General features: G+C 28.7%; 1 long non-coding RNA gene across 2 annotated transcripts in view; it reads right to left on the bottom strand.

Annotated features, from left to right (window-relative positions):
* Positions 1-26,841, bottom strand: part of LOC145269563 (uncharacterized) — a 106,055-nt gene that overhangs the window by 15,312 nt on the left and 63,902 nt on the right. The window contains exon 3 of one of the 2 annotated variants that reach the window (XR_013865097.1): positions 18,321-18,355. This is a non-coding gene — a long non-coding RNA (uncharacterized LOC145269563). Of the gene's footprint in view, positions 1-14,389; positions 18,356-26,841 lie in introns of those variants that run through there. The other variant, XR_013865095.1, reaches the window with a different exon arrangement.

Here is a 26,841-nt window from a genome sequence, read left to right as displayed (position 1 = left end):
AGAGTAAACGGGTTTGTATTTCTGTACACATAGATTCGAAAAAGTTGTCAAAAAACAAATATATAACAAATAAATGTTATCAAAGGCAAGATAAATTACTTTTCTACCAAACTGGATATTTTTTATGTTTTTATTCAATGTAACATGTTTATTCAGCTCGAAAAACATACAGTGTTTACCGATGTATTGGAAAATTAAAGATGGCGTCTGACTCTCTCTTTAACACGGTAAGTTTGGGAAAAGGTGTTATAAATAATAAACTAGACAAAATATTGTTAAAACGCCGCCGAATATATGTCAACCTATATCACGGTAACATATATTGAGCGAGTTTTAAACAATATTTTGTCTAGTTTTTTATTTATAATACCTTTTCCCAAACTTTCCGTGTTAAAGAGAGAGTTAGGCGCCACGTTGAATTTTCCAATACATCGGTAAACACTATGTTTTTCGAGCTGAATAAATATGTTACATTGAATAAAAGCAACTTTTTTGAATCTATGTGTACAGCAATACAAATCTGAGTAAACACTAGGAAGGTATAACTGTTGAATGTCGCAGCTCGATGAACTTTTTTTTTAATTATTATTTTTACATGAATTGGAGTATGACTGCCGAAATTAAACTTAATGATCTTCAAATGTACACATAAAAAAGAAAAAATAAATTAATTAAAAGAACATATTTTTATTTAATCGATAATATTGAGCTGGAGGGGTACTGCAGTTCTACAATTTTATACATTGATCATAATATATATATATATATATATATATATATATATATATATATATATATATATATATATATACTTGTTTATTGTTATATAAACATGCTCACATCCCGCTGCTACAAACCCCGAGTATATATATATATATATATATATATATATGAATTTTTCTTATATGAAAGACAAAGAAAAGATTTCAATAAGTATATCTCCTTAACCTATAAGTTTTGGATGCTTACTCATTTCCTCAGAGGAAAAATATTAGCAAATATTATAAAAGGTTATAACTAATTTGCCAAATGCTATAAGCATTGAAAATCATAATTAAAAGTTTTTACAGTTTTTAAATCATAGAGTAAGAGAAATTATATATATGTTCAAAATGAAAACGATATTGAACTTCATATCCAAATTGTATGGTAAATCTTGAAGTGAGAGTCTTTGGTAGCATTAAGGTAAAAGGGTCCAATACGTAACTTGATTCTTCCACGGTACAAGGTAACAATCCGAAGTTGGCATAATTCCTTGGTTTCTCCTTTGGTTAGATGATAAATCCAGTAAATATTTTATTATATAAGTCCGGTGAAGATGTTTTGTTTTTTTTAAACATATAATTTTTTATATTTATTTAATATTTCTTAACATACGAGTTTCATTATCCACTCCAAATGTAATTTCTGGTAACAGATACATCAAAATGAAATAAATAAATAAAAGAAAAGAAAATACTCATATTAATACATCAGCACAAGTGAAGAAGGTATCCAATTAAATTCCTATTCTAAAGTTTGAAAAGCTGGTAGTGGGAGAATGAAATTATAAGAGATGAAGATAAAAAAAGGACAGAATAGGAAAAGAGAAAGATAGAAATAAGGAAATAAAGTGGGGGGGAGGGAGATTTAGCAACAAATTCTATTAACGCCCAGACAGATATTTTGACATGGCTCAAATATAGACCAAGATTCCGAGACACAATCATGAGAAGAAGAAAAAGAAAAAAAGAAGAAAAAAAGAAAATCAAACAATGTCATAAAGAAATTTCCCGCTTAAATGTCATTTAACCTAAAATTTATATGTCTAGTATATAAGGTAAAAGCTCACAACTTTTATAAGTATTAATAATAGCATTTTAATGATAATATTAAACCTTAAAGTTGGATTTAGATTAATCTGTGGACATATTGCAAATACTACACATGACATATTAGATAAAGATTTTATAGTAATAATAATAATAATAATAATGATAATAATAATAATAATAATTACAATGTTAATAATGAGTTTAATACAAATAAAGAACTAATAATAATAATAACAACAATGATAATAGCATTAAGGATAAATAAAGTCATTACAATAATAATAATAATAATAATAATAATAATAATAATAATAATAATAACGTTGTTGTTGTTATTATTAGATCCTTGACTATATATCTCTATATAGTTGTGTTAAATGAAGTTCCAAAGATGTGCCAAGCGAGTGCTGGCTAATGTTTTGTGGGTTAATATTGGGAATAATATTATTATTAGATTTGCTATTTTGGCTGTTGTTGTTAGATCATTCACTATATATATATATATATATATATATATATATATATATATATATATATATATGACTATATATATATATGACTATATATATATATATATGACTATATATATATGACTATATATATATATATGACTATATATATATATGACTACATATATATATGACTACATATATATGACTATATATATATGACTATATATATATAACTATATATATATATGACTATATATATATATAACTATATATATATATGACTATATATATATGACTATATATATATGACTATATATATATGACTATATATATATATGACTATATATATATGACTATATATATGACTATATATATGAATATATATGACTATATATATATGACTATATATATATGAATATATATATGACTATATATGACTATATATATATGACTATATATATGACTACATATATATATGACTATATATATGACTATATATATATGACTATATATATGACTATATATATATGACTATATATATGACTATATATATGACTATATATATGACTATATATATGACTATATATATATGACTATATATATATGACTATATATATGACTATATATATATGACTATATATATGACTATCTATATATATGACTATATATATATGGCTATATATATGACTATATATATATATGACTATATATATGACTATATATATATGACTATATATATGACTATATATATATAACTATATATATATGACTATATATATGACTATATATATATAACTATATATATATGACTATATATATATAACTATATATATATATGACTATATATATGACTATATATGACTATATATATATGACTATATATATATATATGACTATATATATATATGACTATATATATATATGACTATCTATATATATGACTATATATATATGACTATATATATATATGACTATATATATATATGACTATCTATATATATGACTATATATATATGACTATATATATATATATATATGACTATATATATATATGACTATATATATATATGACTATATATATATGACTATATATATATGACTATATATATATGACTATATATATATATATTATATATATGACTATATATATATATATGTCTATATATATATGTCTATATATATATATGTCTCTATATATATATATGTCTATATATATATATATGTCTATATATATATATATGACTATATATATATATATATGACTATATATATATATGACTATATATATATGACTATATATATATATGACTATATATATATATGACTATATATATATGACTATATATATATATATATGACTATATATATATATATATATATATATATATATATATATATATATATATATATATATAGTCATATATATATATGCCCCGAATGTTTTAATTAGTTCCATTATTGTCTTTCTAAAATTGGTTGTTCCCCTGTTTTGGCAATTCCATAACTGCACACATGAATACCATGTCTTTGTGCATGTAGTCGTTGTTTAAGGCATTTATCTTTATTTTGGCAGTTAAATTTATTACTTGGTATTATATTAAGGGGAAGATTCTGAGCTTTTTTAATTTTTCATATTATTTGTTGAAATTATTGTCTGGGCTAGATTTAGCACTTTAGAAAATAACATTTTTATAGATGTTTTGTTTAATACTTAATTGTACTTACGCAGTTACTTAAATAATTTTTCTACTATTCTAACGAAGACCTTCGGTGCGTTGGTTTTTACATTAGAGATGTTCTTCTATTTTTCTTCTTTTTATATATATACAACTATGTATATTTATATATATATATATATATATTTATATATATATATATACATATTTATATATATACATATTTATTTATATATATATATATACATATATATTTTTATATATACATATATATTTTTATATATATTTATTCATTTATATATACATTTTTTTTTACATGGAGGTTACCACTTACCAAGGCCAAAAAGCCACTCAAGGAAAAGGGTTATTGCGTGTACAGTAATCATTGAGATAATATCATAGTAATCATTAGTATTGGATATTTGATAGGGTTTCTTATTAAGACATCGGTTTTTCAGGAATTTGTTTATGTTGGACTTGAAGACATCTAAGTTGTAGTCAGGTGGGAAACAGGCAAACGGAAGAGAGTTTCACAGTCGTGCACTTCTAAGAAAGAAGCTCTGCTCATAGAATCTACGTTTGGATTTAGGGACAGATAAGGAGTGGGGAAAATTAATGACTAGTTTCAGCTAGACAGGTGTTTTTCATGAAAGATTGGCGAGGGGGGACCAGAGATTGTAGCTCAGACGAGCATTGCCATGAAAATAACGATAAAACAAAGGCTCGCAACATCTCTTCTGTGGGAGAGAGGCTGCAGGGAAGAGAAAAGGGCATCACCCACTAAGCCACGAAGTCTACTTTATACCCTGTCAAGGCAGGATAGGCTGCTTTTAGCAGCTCCTGCCCAGATGTGGCAGCAGTACTCCATACTTGGCATTTATACAGATAGAGAATTGCATCAGTAGTGAGATATCTTCTGGAGTGGTAGAAGGATCCCACCATTTTCCCAGCATCCTTGGCAACAGACCTGATGAATGTGTTCCATTTCAGATAAGGAGTAAAAGTCAAACCCAGAAGCTTGTCAAAACATGGAGCCTCCCCAAGACGAGAGCCACCCATTTCAATTGATGCCAGATGGGGATCAGAGCATTGATGATGTAAAGATAGAAGCTTGGTTTTGGATGCATAAAAAGTAACCAGCCATCTCTTCCCCCACTGTACCACACGCTCAAGATCAGAGGAGAGACAATCAGAGAGAAGTTTGTCATTTACGGCCTTTGATGTGTTGCCATGGATGGTCGTGTTATCAGCATAGATGTCAACGAATGATTTAAGTATATGTTTTGGGAGTTCATTGATGTAGATCAGGAAGAGAGTAGGGCCTAGGATGGAGCCCTGAGGGACTCCAGCATTAATACTGTGGGCCCCTGATTTCTGCCCATCATACTACTCTTATGAACCTATCGAAGAGACATGATTTAATAATTGAGAAAACATTTCCAGTTATACCGTAGCTGGAAATCTTGTGAAGTAGGCTCTTATGCCATACCATATCGAAGGCCTTTGATATGTCAAGAGCAATTGATCTAGAAAGGAACACTTTGTCAAGAGATTCAATAATACTATGAGATACAACCGTTAGCACATCTGCTGTAGATCTTGAAGAGCGGAAACCATATTGCATATTACTTAGAAGATTGTTTCTGCTGAGGTGGTTGACTACTTCTTTATTTAATATGGATTCCAGTAACTTACTCATGACACATGGGAGACTTATTGGTCTCTAATGAGAGAGAGATAACTTTTCGCCTAAATTCTTAAATACAAGGCATACTGATGAGGTCTTCCAGGATGTTGCAAAGCACTTCTTAAGGCAACGCTTAAACAGTTTTATAAGTACGAAGGCAATTTTGGTTGGAGCTTTTTCAGCACTATAACTGGAATGCCGTCAGGGCCAGTTGCTTTACTGGAATCAAGGTTCTTGATTAGCTTGGCCACCTCATGCACAGATATTTGTATGTTGCATAGCGTGTTGTCTGTTATAGGAGGAAATACTATGATGTTGATGGTATTCGTCGTTTAGGGTAGAATTCTGCAAAGTTCTTGGCAAATAGTTTGGCCTTTTCTGATGCTGACGAGATGACCTCAGGTCCATTGATAATGGTTGGGATAGAACGCATGCTTCTGTTCAGAATTATGTTTGCTATTTGCCAAAACTGGTGGGAACCAAGCCGCTGCTCAGTTACTTTGGAGTTAACAGACTGAGCATATAGCTCTCTTGCATTTTTTATTACTCTTTTACAGTGGTTGCTGGCAGTCCTGAAAGCAGCTTTAGTCTCAGTACATCTATTATGTTGTTAGCTTTAGAAAAAGTGATTTCTTTGCGTGATAGCAGCAGCACATCCTGGGGAAAACCATGGCTGGCTGTTAGGTTTTTGTTGGAATTTTTTGGATGGTATGAATCGGTCTATGCCTACAATAAACCATTCAGGTCTGATACTATAGAGGACACATCCTTTTTAAACATGGAATGCAGACGGAGATCAGATATGAATGTACGGAAGCTATCCCAGTCAGCCATAGAGTATCGGTATACAGTACGGTGGAGACGTACGTTTAAAGACTTATTACATTTCATTTTTATCTTAACTGATACCACGGAGTGGTCTGAGGATGCCAGAGGAGAGAGAACGAAACAGGAACACAGCTCAGGGGATGTTGTGAGGAAAAGGTCTAGAGGACTTGCATACTGACCGGTAGTATCGGGCATACGGGTGGGTTCATGAACAATCTGAGTGAGGTCATAAGCAATGGCAAAATCATGACAGAACCTCCCCTCGTCATCGGTCTTATTTGAGTAAGTCAGCCATTCCATATTATTGACATTAAAGTCACCGCAAATGTGCTTGTTAGCCGAAGTATAAACAGAGAGTATGTGGTCAATGATATATATATATATATATATATATATATATATATATATATATATATATATATATATATATTTATAGTTGTATATATAGAGATGAAGATGATTGTGATTATAAAAAGCAACTAAGTAAAACAGACCATAGAGATTATGAGAAAAGTGACATTCCGTTGAGAAATATGTCAGAAGGCTAAATTTTAAAAAATGATCGAAGTTTGTATGACATGTGAAACATGTGAACTCCGTCTTAAATTTAATGAAAAATTTTCCTATGTGACACTTTTTCATTTGTTCTGGTGGGGGAATGTGATTGAATCCATAAATTGGATTACGTATTTAATTAAAAGTTGAAATATTTAATTACGCTCCAACGAGAAATGTAGAATTTTGGTGTTTATCTTGTTATTTTATTATTTTATCAAAGGCAAAATGAACATGATTTTCAAGAGAGAGAGAAAGTTAATGAGTATGGAAGAGAAGGAGAGAGAGGTGAGAGAGGCGTCTAGTACGCAGGCTAGCAGGTGGCTGGTGACCTTGGTCAAAACCCCGTCTTTCGACCCTGCTGGTTGCTAGGCAACAAAGAAAAAAGAAAGGGCTAAGAAATGTACTAAGAGGGGGAGAGAGAGAGGGGAAAAGGAGGAAGAGAGACCTTTTGGCACAACATTTACTGCTTGGCTGGTGCACCAAGCGGATGTGCGAAGTTCCCACTCGACAGCGATGGAAAAGTGAGGGAGCAGCTTGAAACCGTCAAAGGAGATAATATCTGGGAGAAACTCCATATCAACAGCGAAATAAAGGAAGTAATTCCTGGGAGAGCAGGCTGGCGTCGTCGAAATGCAGGATGTTGGTTTCACAAACACAAGAGACAGGATACTCTGAGAACAGCCAAAGCATTGGATGGATACGATATAGGAATGCCGCGTGCCATGAACTGTCGCCCGAGGCAAATAAAATGAAGGTTAAAGTTCACTTTGAAAGTTAAAAGAAAAACAAAAGAGAAAAGAAACATAAAAACCATGAGATGCCTCTCTCATATATTATATCAACGAATTCATTTTGTCTGGACTGAAGATACATTTTTTTTGTTTTGATATATTTCTCGTTGGTATTTTCAAATACCCCTTCCTTACCCTTGCAATCTGTTTCTTTTATTTTTACTTAACCTCCTTACCCCTTCCCTACCGTAGTTTAGTGTTTTATAATAAAATTTAACTTTGAAAGTTACCATTGTGTGTTGTGTTTTCGTTATTTTCATACGCTGTTCGTTTATCTACTGTATATTTCTGGCTTTGAAAGAGTCTCCCCATTTTTCTATTTCAGTGAGGTGTATTGAACCCAGGGCCTGCGTGTTTTAATGTTCATTGTATTTCATGAATGTCTTTTATTATTATTTTTTATTACGAACTCACGAACGTGTTGTTATTATTGTCTGTTTGCATTAATAATTGAATTCGTAATAATACATATATATATATATATATGTATATATTTTTGACACAAATTATATGCTATAAATACATAAAATTCATACACATATTTCTTCGAAACACATTTTTTATCTATAAACACATATAAGTTAATATACATATTTATTTAAAATTACTTAATACATTTGAAATATTATAACTCCTTATCCTATAGAATTTCGATGTCTACCATCTCTTCAGAGAGGATAGGATAAGGAGTTATAATATGTCAAATGTATTCTTTGTTTTATATAGAATAATAAAAATATTTTGATTTGAAATTAAAACATTTCACGTCATGAACTTTTAAATTAATTGAATGACTAAAATTTGATTTATTTGCTCTATCTTGTATATCGAGCAATTCTTATTTAGGTGGGAGAGTGCTTATAGAATATCACTGCTTGTAATATCTTGTAAGACTTATAATGATAGGTTTCCATAGCAGTTGATTGTTAGGTAATTTTATTCTGATGTATATATATATATATATATATATATATATATATATATATATATATATATATATTAATGTATAGTAATAATTAGTAATAAACAGTGATATTAACAACTAGAAATAAAAATAGGTTTAAGGCTCCTATATATATATATATATATATATATATATATATATATATATATATATATATATATATATATATAAGGTACTTTGTCTCAGTGTGTCTGGGAGTTCATTCCATATAGACTCAAAAACGACCGGGCCGATTTAAAATTTTTTTATACACATGTACCTTATGTCTGGGAGTGTATTTAGATAGGTTTTGTATCGGAATAACTCTGATCAGTATTAAAAATCGATTATCGAAGAAATCTGATTAAAGAAAAACTATCCAATTTTGGACAAAGTTAACGCTTTTGTGCAGCCTACCAACATAATTGCATTCAAGAAGTTCTATCACCACACAAGCAGAATGGCTCGGCCTATAAAATCAACAGTAGAATCTTTGATAAGACAGGGGCGCATTCAAAATGAACGCTTTTGTTTATAGTATGATTGAATCATTGTACTTGACTTTTGCATTTAAAACTTAATGCAAGTCATTATATTACATTAGAAATAATTTCATAAAATCAACAGTAGGTTTTCTGCATTGCAATGTAGACTACAATGAACTGTGGACTAAGTCACTACAGGGAGGCATGTGAAGCTTCCTTCCAGTGCACAGCGGTGAGTTCCTGACTAGAGCAAGCAATCAGTTGATTTGATTGACGAATGAGCGATGACAATAAAAGTAATAGAAGTGTGGAACATTTGTTAACCATTTTTAAATCCTGAACAACATTGGGTCGCCCTGCTAGACTATATATATATATATATATATATATATATATTGTTAAAAACAAAAGATAACTTTTGTTTAGTTATATCTTTTTGCTTTTTCAATTTTTCTGGTGATTTTTGTGTATAGATCAAAGGTATTAATAAATGTCTTATAGTAAAATTTGTTACTTCGAAGCATGCTGCGATTTTGTTAGTTTTCGTCAAGAAAATAAACGCGAAATACTAATAATGCCCAAATTCAAAATTATCAACTTCCCAAAATTAACAGTGAGTATACATGTGGATATTTATAAGGAACGGCAAAAATACATCAACCGAACTCTCCGCCACGACCCATCATATCACAGGTTAACACCCCTAATCTACTTATTAACCAAAGTACTCAATGATCTCATTGGCCCATATCTACCGAGTAAATACAGTGTCAAATCAACAGATGAACAACTACAAATCCTTAAAACTAAACAACCCAACAACAGTAATCGCTTTAGGGATGGGGTGTGTCTGGAGTGGGGAAACGGCGTTCATTGCCCTAGACAAGAAACAAGATCTACCACTGGGTGTTTCTGTCGAATCACTGTGATAGTATCTCTGCGCCTGACTAATAGGCAAAGAAGGAGTATGGAAGCCGGGCGATAGGCAGGACCTATCTACTCCTTAAGCATTTTAGGTTTGCAAACCGGTAATTTGATTGAGTCACCAGCTCTAGGAAGGTTGTCATCCAAGACTGAAGAGGCCTCCCTCCTCTTTGGTTTAGTTTCAGAGTTTTCCTTCTCCTAGACGGATGATCTGGAAAGATCTACTGGGTCCGTCACCACTGAGAGGGTTTGCTCCGCGCCTGGGTTCTAATCCAGGTATTTCTGCGACCCCGTGTGGTTAGTTAATGTTATTGGGTTAGTTTGTAGAGGTTATATCTGCTAAATAGTTACACTCCTCAAAGCGGATTAGGGACATTGTTATTTCATTGTTACTGGATAAATGTAGAAAGTCTATTAACAAATATTCCTGTAAAAAAAACATAGACATTATCCTAACAACATATACCTGTCTCTCCCTACTCTTAAAATCAACAAAAGAATACTTTAAAATATTATTAGTTTGTACCACTGTGGTACCCTTTTACGACTATAAAGGGAATATTGACACCAAAATAGGCGGAGTCTCAATGGCTTCCATCCTCGGTCCACTATTTAGCGAGTTCTACAGGAGTAATCTTGAAAACCAGATATTTAATTACACCAGCAAACCCTCTACCTATGTTCGGTATGTTGACGATATTCTCATCCTAGTCGATAACAATGAACTTCAGTAGCTCTTTCAAGATAAATCGATATTTAAATTCACAATAGAAATGATTGTTAATAATAAAATTCCTTTCCTTGACGTCCTCATTGATACTTCTAACAACTTCAGCACCTCCAAAATTACAAAAAAAACCTACTAGCCTTAACGCTTGTCTCCTAAATGTTAAGAGCGAATGCCCTCACTTATATAAGATAGCCATAATAAAAACCTTCTTAACCATACCAACCTAATCTCCTCTAACAATAAACACTACTACTCGAAAAAAACAAAAAAACAAGCAAGGTCAGATCAATAACTGATTTCCAAACTACATAGTCGACCAGCAAATAAAATCAATGCCCTGGAACTTAAAAAAAAAAGCACTACCACAAATACTAATACCAATCAACATCAAAATCCCAATGCAATAAACGTTTTCTTTTGCAACTAGGATTTAAATTTGAAGAAAAAAACATTCAAAATATTATTCATAAATATGTTTCCCCCACTGACAAAAATAAACTTGGGCTTATTATACATTATAAAAAAAATGAAAACTCAAAATCTATTCCTCCCCTAGAGAGAACTAACCTCATCTATAATTTACAATACCGCCGGGATAATGTAACTCCTATATTACTGAAAAACATAGTTACGTTGGTTATGTCAGTTACACAATGACCATGTTATCCTGACACCTTACAATGCATAATGCAGAAACTAGTGCTATATTACAACATTTACATAAAAACATAAATGTCCCCAGTGTTAGAGGTCCTGGATATGACCTTAAACTATATCCGATGGTGAGGCCCCAGCTTGCGGGCTTTGGGGAGTGTAAAGCCACCTTTTAATTGCCATTGCTCCTAGGTCACCTCTGACCTGGACTGGTAGTACCTGTTAGGGTCCCAACTACGGGTTAAACAGAAACCGACTAAAAAAAACCCAAATATACTCTATGAAAAAATTGTTCTTCAAAATCACTGGATTCGGCATTAAATAACCTCAAAAGGGTTGATATGGCGTAAAGCAAAAACAACCAACCAATCCAGTGTTAGAAAGTTATAGTCAGCAACACACAAATAATACACCATGAAACTAACATTAAAAGATTAAAGATTTTTTGTCTCTAGTTTTGCGTAATAAAATTGGATTATATAAGGATGCATCTGATGTTGTCTATTGTCTGGTTAGGTAAATTATAGATGATAGCTACTGGATGCCATGTAGATTTGTCTCTAATGGTGTGTTTGTAGTTATTAAGGCGTAGTCAGTACTCCAGGTCTGTTTCACCCGTGTAATTGCCTTTTTAGCAGATATATTGCATTTGAGCCATTGCAATTTAGAGGGGGTGGAGTTTGAGATGGATGTTAGTGCCTGGAGGGGGGAATGTGCTGTTGGTGCTAATATGTGTACATATTATATATCTGGGCTTATTGCAAGGTTTGTTTCCTTGAGATGTGAGGGTGCGGTTAATCCAAGTGGATGTGAGTAAGGAATGTAAGGTGGGGAGCTGTCGTTTCGCACAAATAGGGGAGTGTTACCGTATATTGTGTTGAGTGTGGGGTCTTTTTGTATCCTAATATGGTTACTTATCTATCCACCTAAAACATTTTAAAATGTCCATCGTAACCCCCTTCCCCTCTGTGACCCTGCCATCACCTCAAAACTAGACTCTCCCTCTACTTCCCTAAAGGGCACAAAACGGCTTTGCATGCATTAACGTTTTTCCGACTTCTACCATTCACCCTGTCACCACAACCAAATCTTACACATTCTTGACCATGTTTTGATGAAAGACGAAAAGCAACAAAATTGCGACATGCCTCGAAGAGACAAATCTAACTATGGAACATTTATTAATACTTTGATCTATACACAAAAACGTCACCAGAAAAATAAAAATGTTATAGCTAAAGTAAAGTTCTCTGTTGTTTAAATGAAAAAAATGCTGCATATATATATATATATATATATAGTGTATTTAGGCCGCATTCTTTCGTTTGAACAAACGTTGTGAAGACTATGGAGAGCTTCCGTTTGATTAGACCTTTTATATTTTTTTAATTTTGCTGATGATCTTTTTACTTTGCAGATCGAAAGAATTAATATAAATTTCATGTGTGGTTCATGTTCGGGGTTGCTTTTCGATTTTCAAAGAAGACATTGCCAGAAGTGCTGTGTGAATATTATTGCAAAAGGACTGATAATTTCTTTACATATAGTAGCAGTGCAGAAAACGTGCGAGTTGTGAATGCCCATTGTGGGAAAGAAAGGGGAGGCTAATTCTCTGGATAAGTAGGTTTAAATCAGCATCATTAGGGACATTGAATTCTAAGTCTGCTTCTTTATCCTTCTTGTCCCATATTACTCTGTCAGGTTTTATGGCTCCGTTTTCTAGGTACATAGCTGTAAGGATTGCATTATAATAGTGGATGGTGTATGACATTCGAAATGTTTATTCGGTTATATATTCCAGCCTTGCTGCTGCATTCAATATTTAACTTTTTATGCATCACCCAGTGGAGTATTCAGGTGTGTTGTGTCATGTCGTATATTAACTATACCTCAGCAGAACCTCACAACTTGATGTCAGGTGACTTACAATCCTAACCCTAACCTCATTATTATGTATGGCAGAACGTTCACTTTCTTTCATTAGTTAGATTGATCATTTCATTAAAATCATTGCTCACCAAGCATTGACATTATACAACCATTATAATTCTCTACTGATCATAGTGAAACGATCGTATTTTTAGCCAGTCTATAGACCCACCCTTATCTATATCCTCTTCGGTAAATTTAAAATGAAAATTTTGAGCACACAGTTCGTTGATACATTCTTCCAGTTTTATTTTTTCAGAGCTCTTGATGTGCATTTGGCAACATTTTGAAGTTATTTCCGTTGCATGTTTTCTAATTCTGTCTCATTTGTGAGACAGTCCTGTCCAAATTGTTTAGGCAGTTTCGTGATAGTAGTTGCTCTGCTGCCTCAAATGTTGCTGTTGATGTATAATTTTGAAGTTTAGATTTTAGGAGCTTATCAGATAATGTTCAATGCTTACGATAGTCACAAGATGTTGATGGTTAATGTTAAGTATTGAGCCATTATGTTGATAAAGATGGCGGTAGTAGATCAAATCGGTGAAGAATCAATGAAGTCACAATCTCAAGTGTTGACTAATTCTCTAGAACAAACATTGTGGCGTTAGATCGCAAAAAGAATCAATGTAATCAGGATCAGCAGTGGTTCAGTTTTGTTAAGATGGGAACTGATATTGAACTGACTTGAATCTAAAATTCGATATTTTTAGAATGAGGTCGGAGGCTTCTCATTGGTTAATTGTCCTAAGTTAGTTATAAATAAGACCGTCAAAATTCTTCTGATCATACCCTTATTATAAATAAAAAAACATTTTAACATCCCCCTCTTTCGATATAATGAAAATGTTCTTTCACACTAATTTGATTTAATAGTGTAAAATTAAAAATAAAAAATAAAATATTTATTTTCCCATTTTTAGAAATTCATCTTTATTTTCATTAGTCAGACAAAAATATATAAATATCTTGGTATAAGGTGTGTGTAAAAGAAATTCCCCCTTTTTAAATATATACAAATACATAGATATACATACATGCACAATACCTTATGCAGACATATACAGAATGTATACATTCACAGAGGAAGCCATGACACTTTATTTGTTTAAATACATGGACATAGACAGCATATTTATTTGCTCCCCGACCAAGCAAATTAAGCACAAGGCCGGTTTTTAAAGTGAGAAGTGAAGGAGAAATGGGACCAACTCCTCGGGGAATAGGGGAGCTGGATAGTTACAATTGGTATGAATGGTTGCCCCTAAATTGACCAAGGTCTTATATGTGGGGCTGGCTCTACATATGGTCTTTGCTTGCAGTATCTGCCGGAACAGATGGTATTTATTTGCTCCCCCACCGAGCAAATTAGGCACAAGGCCGATTTTTAATGTGAGGAGTGAAGGGAGGGGGAAGGGAAAAAGGGGACCAGCTCCCGAGAGGTGGGAAATGGGAGCTGGTTAAAGGTCAGGCATGTGGGGTTGCCCCCACATCTGGTCTTTGCTAGTCATAGCTTGCAGTATCTGCCGGAACAGATACTACACTTTGATCTTGGCCCAAGGGCCAAACCTCAGATGAGGCGGAACATATGGACATATACAGAACATGTACTTTGTAAAAGGAAGCTATGACATTTAATTCAATTGTTCAAATACATATTACATACATATACATACTTATCTTTATACATACAATGTGTTTTTATTAAAGAAACGATTTTCTGGAGAAGGAAGAGGAAAAAAATCACTTTTTTGTTAATCCCACTCAATCAGCCACCGAACACACTCACCTACCGACGTTCTCTCTCGTCACTACCATCATCAGTTGGCTGCATGGAAATAAAACTGTATTGTTTTCAGAGGCCACTCGAGGATAAGGGTTAATGGGTGTACATTAGTCAATGTGATTATTGCACAGTAAACATAAGTAGTGGGAATTTTGTAAATTCGATTACTTGGGGGATGGTTCATCATGAACTTATTTACATTGGACTTGAAGACAATCAGATCGTAGTCAGCTGGAAAGCAGGTATTCGTAAGAGAGTTCCACAGGTGTGCAGTCCTAAGAAAGAAGACTTGTTCATGGAAGCTATATTTTGGTTTAGGCACAGATAAAGAGTGTGGGAAATTATTTATAGTGGTTTCGGCTATTACCCTTCTAACAGTAATGTTGCTGTGGCCTCTTTAATCTGCAAGTCTGTTGAAGCATCTCATATAAGGGTAATTCCATCTCCAATCATCCAGAAAAAACATCTTTGACACCCTTCTCAGATTTTTTTTCAAACTTTCACCATATGTTGGTATCATAAAATAATGCCACATATTTTTTTGGGTCGCCTTAGACCAATACCCGAATCTGGGCTTAAAAGTTCAATGACCCAGAAACACTTCATTTTCAGGTATTTTAAACGTGATTTTTGGATTCCTTGTGTAGAAAACCTTGTCCATGCAAATTTTCAAGGTTCTACCTAGTCTAGAATTTGATTTATGCCCAAAAACGTAATTTCATAATTTTGCGAATTTGTGCCTCAACGTGATATATGTTAAATCCCAAAATTGCGATATTTCTGGAACGGCTTAGAGTTAAACACTCAATTTTCAGGATTCCTTAGTTTTTATGATACCAACATATGGTGAAAGTTTGGAAAAAATCTGAGAGGTAAGGGTGACATGGTTTGGATGATTTGAGATGGAATTAACCATAATGGCTATGCAGTACTGTTAGTTGCTTAAGCCAGGAAAAAGGTAAGTTTCTATATTTGTTATTCTTTAACCTGTTCAGTTTTTTTATCAGGCCAGCTGTTATTTCTGACTCTAACATTTCTGGCATTCTTTTTTTGTTGCTTTTTGCAAAAATCTAGGATCTATTGAACCTATTAATTGAAGTTAATCTTATTTTACAACATAGAAGTTTATCTCATGTTTTGGGTGGCTTATCTACCGTTATGGTGTCTCTAATGAAGCTACAGTAGAACAGTCGAGCATTTTGCTTAAACTATTTTCCAATCACTGACTATTCTCGTGTTCTTTTTTTATTCTTTGGGCAGGTAGCAGGATCTTCTCATAGAGTTCCTTTGCTTTGTTCATCTCTTTAAATGTATGTATGTCATATTTTCCACTAAGCCTGGAGATGTTCTTAAGCCAATCCTTCACTTCAGGGGCGACAAGGAATTCTTTTATTTGAGATCATTCATTGCAGTGTAGATTCACCAGTGATATTTTCCTGAAGGTTGAAAGTTCAATTCTTAGTGTGGGCAACTGAAAAATACAATTGCGAATTACTTAAGATCTCTATCCAGTCATGGCTGACCGAACAAGAACATGCTACCCTGATGAAGTAAATAAAGGATTCCGTTCTAAATTCCATCCAAATTCCCGAGTTTGAGAGAAACATTCCTGAGTTCAACAAGATACACCTGAAGGTTGGAGGTTACATTGATCGAAATGTTGTGAAAATCTCACTCAAGATGAGAACATTAGTCCGAATGATAAATACTTTCACAAGTATGTGTATTTCAAGTTGGGATCAAGCCTTTAGTGATAGAATAAATATCAGTGTTGGAAATTTTAAAAGGAATTATAAGTGACGTCGTTTCCAGATTTTGGAGGTTATTTCCAGCATGGTGTCTTGATTTTTGCTCTGGACTCCCATTATTTTTTCTGTTAAAAATTAGGGACCGTTTTTATCAATGTAGATTTCAGCGGCAGATTTGTTGCTGCTCCCTGAGGGAAGTGTATAATGCTACAAGGTTTTAGTATGCATTTGCATGCTTCATCATACCTTGTTTCTCTAAAATAAATAGCCACATACTTCACAAGAGTATGCTTTCTCACTTTTTACAGTTTTTATGCGTTTGCATGTGTTTCAACATATGCTGTTTCTTTGAAAAAAAAACGTCACATACTTCACAAGAATATGGTTTCTCTCCAGTATGCATTCGCATATGTTCAAACATATGATGTTTCTGTCTAAAAGAAGAGCCACATACTTCACAAGAATATGGTTTCTCTCCAGTGTGAGTTCGCAAATGTTTCAACATATTTTGTTTTTGAGTAAAAGAAGAGTCACATACTACACAAGAATATGGTTTCTCTCCAGTATGTGTTCGCATATGTTGCAACATATTTTGTTTTATTGTAAAAGAAAAGCCACATACTTCACAAGAATATGGTTTCTCTCCAGTATGTGTTCGCATATGTTGCAACATATGCTGTTTCATTCTAAAAGATAAACCACATACTTCACAAGAATACGGTTTTTCCCCAGTATGTATTCGCATGTGCTTCAACATATTTTGCTTCATTGCAAAAGAAGAGCCACATATTTCACAAGAATATGGTTTCTCTCCAGTATGTGTTCGCATATGAATAACCACATAATGTTTATTTGTAAAGCAAGAACCACACACTTTACAAGAATATGAATCCTTTCTAATATTAGATTTATGACTCATATTTGAAGGCGCACTTTTTCAGATATTTTAGTATAAATTGATTCTCTGTAAAGTATGTGAAAACTGAATTAATTTTGAATCATTTACAATTTTCAATTTATATGGCTTAGAAATTTAATCATATGCATGAATTTCTGAGTTGATTACTCATATCTAAGGCCATGTACATTATGCGCATGCATTTATGACTAGCATTTGAACTAGTAAATAAACTAATACGAGAAAATACATATAATTGACAAGAAAATGTTTTGTTTAACATATCATCAGATGTTTTAAACTTGGTATTTTTTTTAAATCGTAGGCAATTCGCACAAACATTCATTAACATTTAACAATATCTTTGAAAGACATTTTTAATTTTCAATTCACAAAGAAAATGAAGATCAATTCAAATACCATGGTACTTGTTTTCCCCATGAATCCATGATTCTCTGCAAAATAAAAAAAAAATTAAAATATGAATTTTAAGAAAAGATATAAATTTTATATGCATTCTGCAAAATTAAAACAATGAAAAATGTTTAAATGCGTCGTCTTATTTTATGATGAAATGATCTTAGAGATGCCTTTTTATTTGATGGTGTTTCAGGATGTCTTCATCCAGAATATTGAAATGATCATAGATGCCGTTTTATCTGATGGTGTTTCAGGATGTGTTCAGCCAGAATATTGACTTCATCTTAGAGATGCCGTTTTATTTGATAGTGTTTCAGGATGTGTTCATCCAGAACATTAACATGATCATAGATGCTGTTTTTCTGATGATGTTGCCATCATTACATATACGCCACCCTTCATCTCACACCTGTCAGATTTCATAGCAACATTGAGACCTCATGAAAATCGGCATAACAGGGGACAGAAAATCACCAGCAATCGTTCCAGCAAATCAAGGATTTGATTTGCAAAGAAATGTGGATGTCATACTGTGACCCTGCAAAACAAAGCGTCATTCAAGTCACTGCATCATGTAGAGGGTTTCCAAGAAGAAAAACAAAAAGCGATTGCATCAAAATCTTCAACAAAGACTAAACAATAACATGTCAACACAGAGTGAAAGCTTCTTGCAGTTATTTTTGCGTGTAAACGGTTAATGAGTTATATATATTAAAGTGCATTCCAGCTGAAAATTAATTATTGGCCTCTAGCAATGATCAACATAAGAAAATCTGGTTGCAACTCAATCTCATTTAAAACATATGATGTTACAATTGCAAGGGTTTAATATGATTATTTTATATCGTCCTAAAAATATATGACATTAATGTATGGATTCTTAAGTCCACCACATAATTTTATCATTCCATGCTATATAACAAAAGTAATTACTATCAAGCTGGTGGATTACGAAAGTACATTGACCCGTCACAGACTCATAAATCACAGTCAATTTATACAGTTCGATGGAGTTCGTATCTTTTGCATTATAAAACTCTTACAACTAAAATATACAGCTATTGCATTGAAATCTTTAACAGAGACTGAACAATATTATGCTTACATAGAACGGGAGCTTTTTGCAGTTGTTTTGGAGTGTGAAAGGTGAAGCTGCATAAGTGTATTCTAGCGGGAAATTGATTATTAGCGTCGAGCAATGATCAACTTAAAAAATCTGGTTGTCCCAGACATTGATGGTAAAAGGGAAACCATATCGATAGAAAAGATAAAAAGGCATTCTAAGAGACAAAAGCTAATAATAATAAATAATGATCAACTTAAAAAGATACTGGTTGCAACTGCAGCTCAACTCAAATGCATGTTATTACAATTGTAAGGATTTTATATAATGATTTTTTATGATGGTTTTATATGATGATTATACATAACTTATATGATGATTATATATGATGATTTTATATCTTGATCTTATATGATTGTTTTATATGATTGTTTTATATGATTATATATGATTATTTTATATGATGATTTTATATGATTATATATGATTTGATATGATGATTTCATACGATGATTTTATATGATGATTTCATACGATGATTTTATATGATGATTTTATGTGATGATTTTATGGGATGATTTTATATGATTATTTTATGTGATGATTTAATATGCTGATTTTAAATCATGATGTTATATGATTTTATGTGATTATTTTATGTGATGATTTTATATGATGATTTTATATGATGATTTCATGTGATGATTTCATGTGATGATTTTATATGATTTTATATGATGATTTTATATGATGATTTTATATGATGATTTTATGTGATGATTTTATATGCTGATTTTAAATCATGATGTTATATGATTTAAAATATGATGATTTAATATGATAATTTTATATGATGATTTTATATGATGATTTTATATGATGATTTTATATGATGATTTTATATGATGATTTTATATGATCATTTTATGTGATGATTTTATGTGATGATTTTATATGATGATTTTATATGATCATTTTATGTGATGATTTTATATGATGATTTTATATGATCATTTTATGTGATGATTTTATATGATGATTTTATATGATGATTTTATATGATGATTTTATATGATGATTTTATATGAAAATTTTATATGATCATTTTATATGATGATTTTATATGATGATTTTATATGATGATTTTATATGATGATTTTATATGATGATTTTATACGATGATTTTATACAATGATTTTATATGATGATTTTATATGATTATTTTATGTGATGATTTTATGTGATGATTTTATGTGATGATTTTATGTGATTATTTTATATGATGATTTTATATGATGATTTAATATGATGATTTTATGTGATGATTTTATATGATAATTTTATGTGATGATTTTATGTGATTATTTTATGTGATGATTTTATATGATGATTTTATTTTATGATTTTATTTGATGATTTTATATGATTATTTTATGTGATGATTTTATATGATGATTTTATGTGATGATTTTATATGATTATTTTATTTGATTATTTTATATGATGATTTTATATGATGATTTTATGTGATGATTTTATATGATGATTTTATATGATGATTTTATATGATGATTTTATGTGATGATTTTATGTGATGATTTTATATAATGATTTTATATGATTATTTTATGTGATGATTTTATATGATGATTTTATATAATGATTTTATTTGATGATTTTATGTGATGATTTTATATGATTATTTTATATGATGATTTTATGTGATGATTTTATATGATGATTTTATATAATGATTTTATATAATGATTTTATATGATGATTTTATATGATGATTTTATATGATTATTTTATTTGATTATTTTATATGATGATTTTATATGATGATTTTATATGATGATTTTATATGATGATTTTATGTGATGATTTTATGTGATGATTTTATATGATGATTTTATATGATGATTTTATATAATGATTTTATATGATGATTTTATATAATGATTTTATGTGATGATTTTATATGATGATTTTATATGATGATTTTATATGATGATTTTATATGATGATTTTATATAATGATTTTATATGATGATTTTATATGATGATTTTATGTGATGATTTTATATAATGATTTTATATGATGATTTTATATGATGATTTTATGTGATGATTTTATATGATGATTTTATGTGATGATTTTATATGATGATTTTATATAATGATTTTATGTGATGATTTTATATGATGATTTTATATGATAATTTTATATGATGATTTTATATGATGATTTTATATGATGATTTTATATGATGATTTTATATGATGATTTTATATGATGATTTTATATGATGATTTTATATGATGATTTTATATGATGATTTTATATGATGATTTTATATGATGATTTTATATGATGATTTTATATGATGATTTTATATGATGATTTTATATGATGATTTTATATGATGATTTTATGTGATGATTTTATATAATGATTTTATGTGATGATTTTATATGATGATTTTATATGATAATTTTATATGATGATTTTATATGATGATTTTATATGATGATTTTATGTGATGATTTTATATAATGATTTTATATGATTATTTTATTTGATTATTTTATATGACGATTTTATATGACGATTTTATATGATGATTTTATATGATGATTTTATATGATGATTTTATATGATAATTTTATGTGATGATTTTATATGATGATTTTATATGATGATTTTATATAATGATTTTATATGATGATTTTATATGATGATTTTATATAATGATTTTATATGATGATTTTATATGATGATTTTATATGATGATTTTATATGATAATTTTATGTGATGATTTTATATAATGATTTTATATGATGATTTTATATGATGATTTTATATGATAATTTTATGTGATGATTTTATATGATGATTTTATATGATGATTTTATATGATGATTTTATATGATGATTTTATATGATAATTTTATGTGATGATTTTATATGATGATTTTATATGATGATTTTATGTGATAATTTTATATGAAGATTTTATATGATAATTTTATATGATGATTTTATATGATGATTTTATATGATGATTTTATATGATGATTTTATATGATGATTTAATATGATGATTTTATATGATGATTTTATATGATGATTTTATATGATGATTTTATGTGATGATTTTATGTGATGATTTTATATGATGATTTTATATGATGATTTTATATGATGATTTTATGTGATAATTTTATATGATGATTTTATATGATAATTTTATATGATGATTTTATATGATGATTTTATATGATAATTTTATATGATGATTTTATATGATGATTTTATATGATCATTTTATATGATGATTTTATATGATGATTTTATATGATGATTTTATGTGATGATTTTATGTGATAATTTTATGTGATGATTTTATTTGATTATTTTATATGATGATTTTATATGATGATTTTATATGATGATTTTATATGATGATTTTATATGATGATTTTATGTGATGATTTTATGTGATGATTTTATATGATGATTTTATGTGATAATTTTATATGATGATTTTATATGATGATTTTATATGATGATTTTATATGATAATTTTATATGATGATTTTATATGATGATTTTATATGATGATTTTATATGATTATTTTATGTGATGATTTTATATGATGATTTTATATGATGATTTTATATGATGATTTTATATGATTATTTTATGTGATGATTTTATGTGATGATTTTATATGATGATTTTATATGATTATTTTATGTGATGATTTTATATGATGATTTTATATGATGATTTTATATGATTATTTTATATGATAATTTTATATGATGATTTTATATGATGATTTTATATGATTATTTTATATGATGATTTTATATGATGATTTTATATGATCATTTTATATGATCATTTTATATGATTATTTTATGTGATGATTTTATATGATAATTTTATGTGATAATTTTATATGATAATTTTATATGATAATTTTATATGATGATTTTATATGATGATTTTATATGATGATTTTATATGATTATTTTATATGATGATTTTATGTGATAATTTTATATGATAATTTAATATGATGATTTTATGTGATGATTTTATATGATGATTTTATATGATAATTTTATATGATGATTTTATGTGATAATTTTATATGATGATTTTATATGATAATTTTATGTGATGATTTTATATGATGATTTTATATGATAATTTTATATATGATTTTATAAAATTATCACATAACATTATCATATAAAATCATCATATAAAATAATCATATAAAATGATCATATAAAATGATCATATAAAATCATCATATAAAATCATCATATAAAATCATCATATAAAATCATCATATAAAATTATCATATAAAATAATCATATAAAATCATCATATAAAATCATCATATAAAATCATCACATAAAATAATCATATAAAATCATCATATAAAATCATCATATAAAATCATCATATAAAATTATCATATAAAATTATCATATAAAAATATGATAATTTTATATGATAATTTTATATGATGATTTTATATGATGATTTTATATGATTATTTTATATGATAATTTTATATGATGATTTTATATGATTATTTTATGTGATGATTTTATATGATGATTTTATATGATGATTTTATATGATTATTTTATATGATGATTTTATATGATGATTTTATATGATGATTTTATATGATGATTTTATATGATGATTTTATATGATGATTTTATATGATCATTTTATATGATCATTTTATATGATCATTTTATATGATTATTTTATATGATGATTTTATATGATAATTTTATGTGATAATTTTATATGATAATTTTATATGATAATTTTATATGATGATTTTATATGATGATTTTATATGATGATTTTATATGATGATTTTATATGATTATTTTATATGATGATTTTATGTGATAATTTTATATGATAATTTTATATGATGATTTTATGTGATGATTTTATATGATGATTTTATATGATAATTTTATATGATAATTTTATGTGATTATTTTATATGATGATTTTATATGATGATTTTATATGATGATTTTATATGATGATTTTGTGTGATTATTTTATGTGATGATTTTATGTGATTATTTTATGTGATGATTTTATGTGATGATTTCATATGATGATTTTATATGATGATTTTATATGATGATTTTATATGATGATTTTATGTGATGATTTTATGTGATGATTTTATATGATGATTTTATGTGATGATTTTATGTGATGATTTTATGTGATTATTTTATATGATGATTTTATATGATGATTTTATGTCATGATTTTATATGATGATTTTATGTGATGATTTTATGTGATGATTTTATGTGATGATTTTATATGATTATTTTATGTGATGATTTCATATGATGATTTTATGTGATGATTTTATATGATTATTTTATGTGATGATTTTATGTGATGATTTTATATGATGATTTTATATGATGATTTTATATGATGATTTCATATGATGATTTTATGTGATGATTTTATGTGATGATTTCATATGATGATTTTATATGATGATTTTATATGATGATTTTATATGATTATTTTATGTGATGATTTTATATGATGATTTTATATGATGATTTTATATGATGATTTTATATGATTATTTTATATGATTATTTTATATGATGATTTTATCTGATGATTTTATATGATGATTTTATATGATGATTTTATGTTATGATTTTATGTGATGATTTTATGTGATGATTTTATATGATGATTTTATATGATGATTTTATATGATGATTTTATATGATTATTTTATGTGATGATTTTATGTGATGATTTTATATGATGATTTTATATGATGATTTTATATGATGATTTTATGTGATGATTTTATGTGATTATTTTATGTGATGATTTTATGTGATGATTTTATATGATGATTTTATCTGATGATTTTATGATTATTTTATATGATAATTTTATCTGATGATTTTATATGATGATTTTATATGATGATTTTATGTGATGATTTTATATGATGATTTTATATGATGATTTTATGATGATTTTATATGATAATTTTATCTGATGATTTTATATGATGATTTTATATGATGATTTTATGTGATGATTTTATGTGACGATTTTATGTGATGATTTTATATGATAATTTTATCTGATGATTTTATATGATGAGTTTATATGATGATTTTATGTGATGATTTTATGTGACGATTTTATGTGATTATTTTATATGATGATTTTATGTGATTATTTTATATGATGATTTTATATGATTATTTTATGTGATGATTTTATATGATCATTTTAAATGATGATTTGGTACTTGTACATTTAACGAACCAGACGTAACTCAGCATTTCCTCGGCTTTTTGTTGCTGCTTACTTAGGACTCATAATTGTACTATGTTGTCTATGTCTTTAATTATGTTGTCTATGTCTTTATTAATGTTGTCTATGTCGTTATTAACGTTGTCTATGTCTTTATTAATGTTGTCTTTGTCTTTATTAATGTTGTCTATGTCGTTATTAATGTTGTCTATGTCTTTATTTATGTTGTCTATGTCTTTATTAATGTTGTCTATGTCGTTATTAATGTTGTCTATGTCGTTATTAATGTTGTCTATGTCTTTATTAATGTTGTCTATGTCTTTATTAATGTTGTCTATGTCTTTATTAATGTTGTCTATGTCTTTATTAATGTTGTCTATGTCGTTATTAATGCTGTCTATGTCTATTAATGTTGTCTATGTCTTTATTAATGTTGTCTATGTCTTTATTAATGTTGTCTATGTCTTTATTAATGTTGTCTATGTCTTTATTAATGTTGTCTATGTCTTTATTAATTTTGTCTGTCTTTATTAATTTTGTCTGTCTTTATTAATGTTGTGCCTAAAGACGGACATTTTTACTCAATCTGTTCATTTCTCGGTCCTTTAAGCTCTTAAATGTAATTTTGTAATTCTTTCTATTGCATTGACATGACCAAATATTATTTTTCCACTTCCCTGAAGATGTCAGGCAATCTCTTAGAATAATATACCTCAATGCTCATCTGAGGCAGCTTTCTTGAATGCAGAATTCAATACTTTGGCACAATGTTCAACAAAGCTCTTTAAGGAAATTACTCTGATGGCGTGTGATGTTTGAAGCATATTTTTGTGGATTATTTGAAGTGAACAATTGTCACTTGTCACTGGAATCGCTTCTCCAAATATTGGCCTTGTCAGTTTGATCACTTCGTGGCTTGAGAACTCTTTAATAATATTACAAAAGTGGACTTGCAGTTTTGGTTGGTGCATTTGATTGGAATGTTCCTAGCCAGCTTCAATTCGTATTGAAGTGCACCTAATGATTGAATCGCATGATCTAGGTGAGTTATCCACAGACATAACCATATTATATCCAAATTATGACTA

This window comes from Euprymna scolopes, chromosome 45 (assembly GCF_053919585.1).
Source record: "Euprymna scolopes isolate OS-2025 chromosome 45, ASM5391958v1, whole genome shotgun sequence".
Lineage (NCBI taxonomy): Eukaryota > Metazoa > Mollusca > Cephalopoda > Sepiida > Sepiolidae > Euprymna > Euprymna scolopes.
Note: the sequence above shows the minus strand (reverse complement) of the source record. Positions and strands in the feature narration are given on the sequence as shown.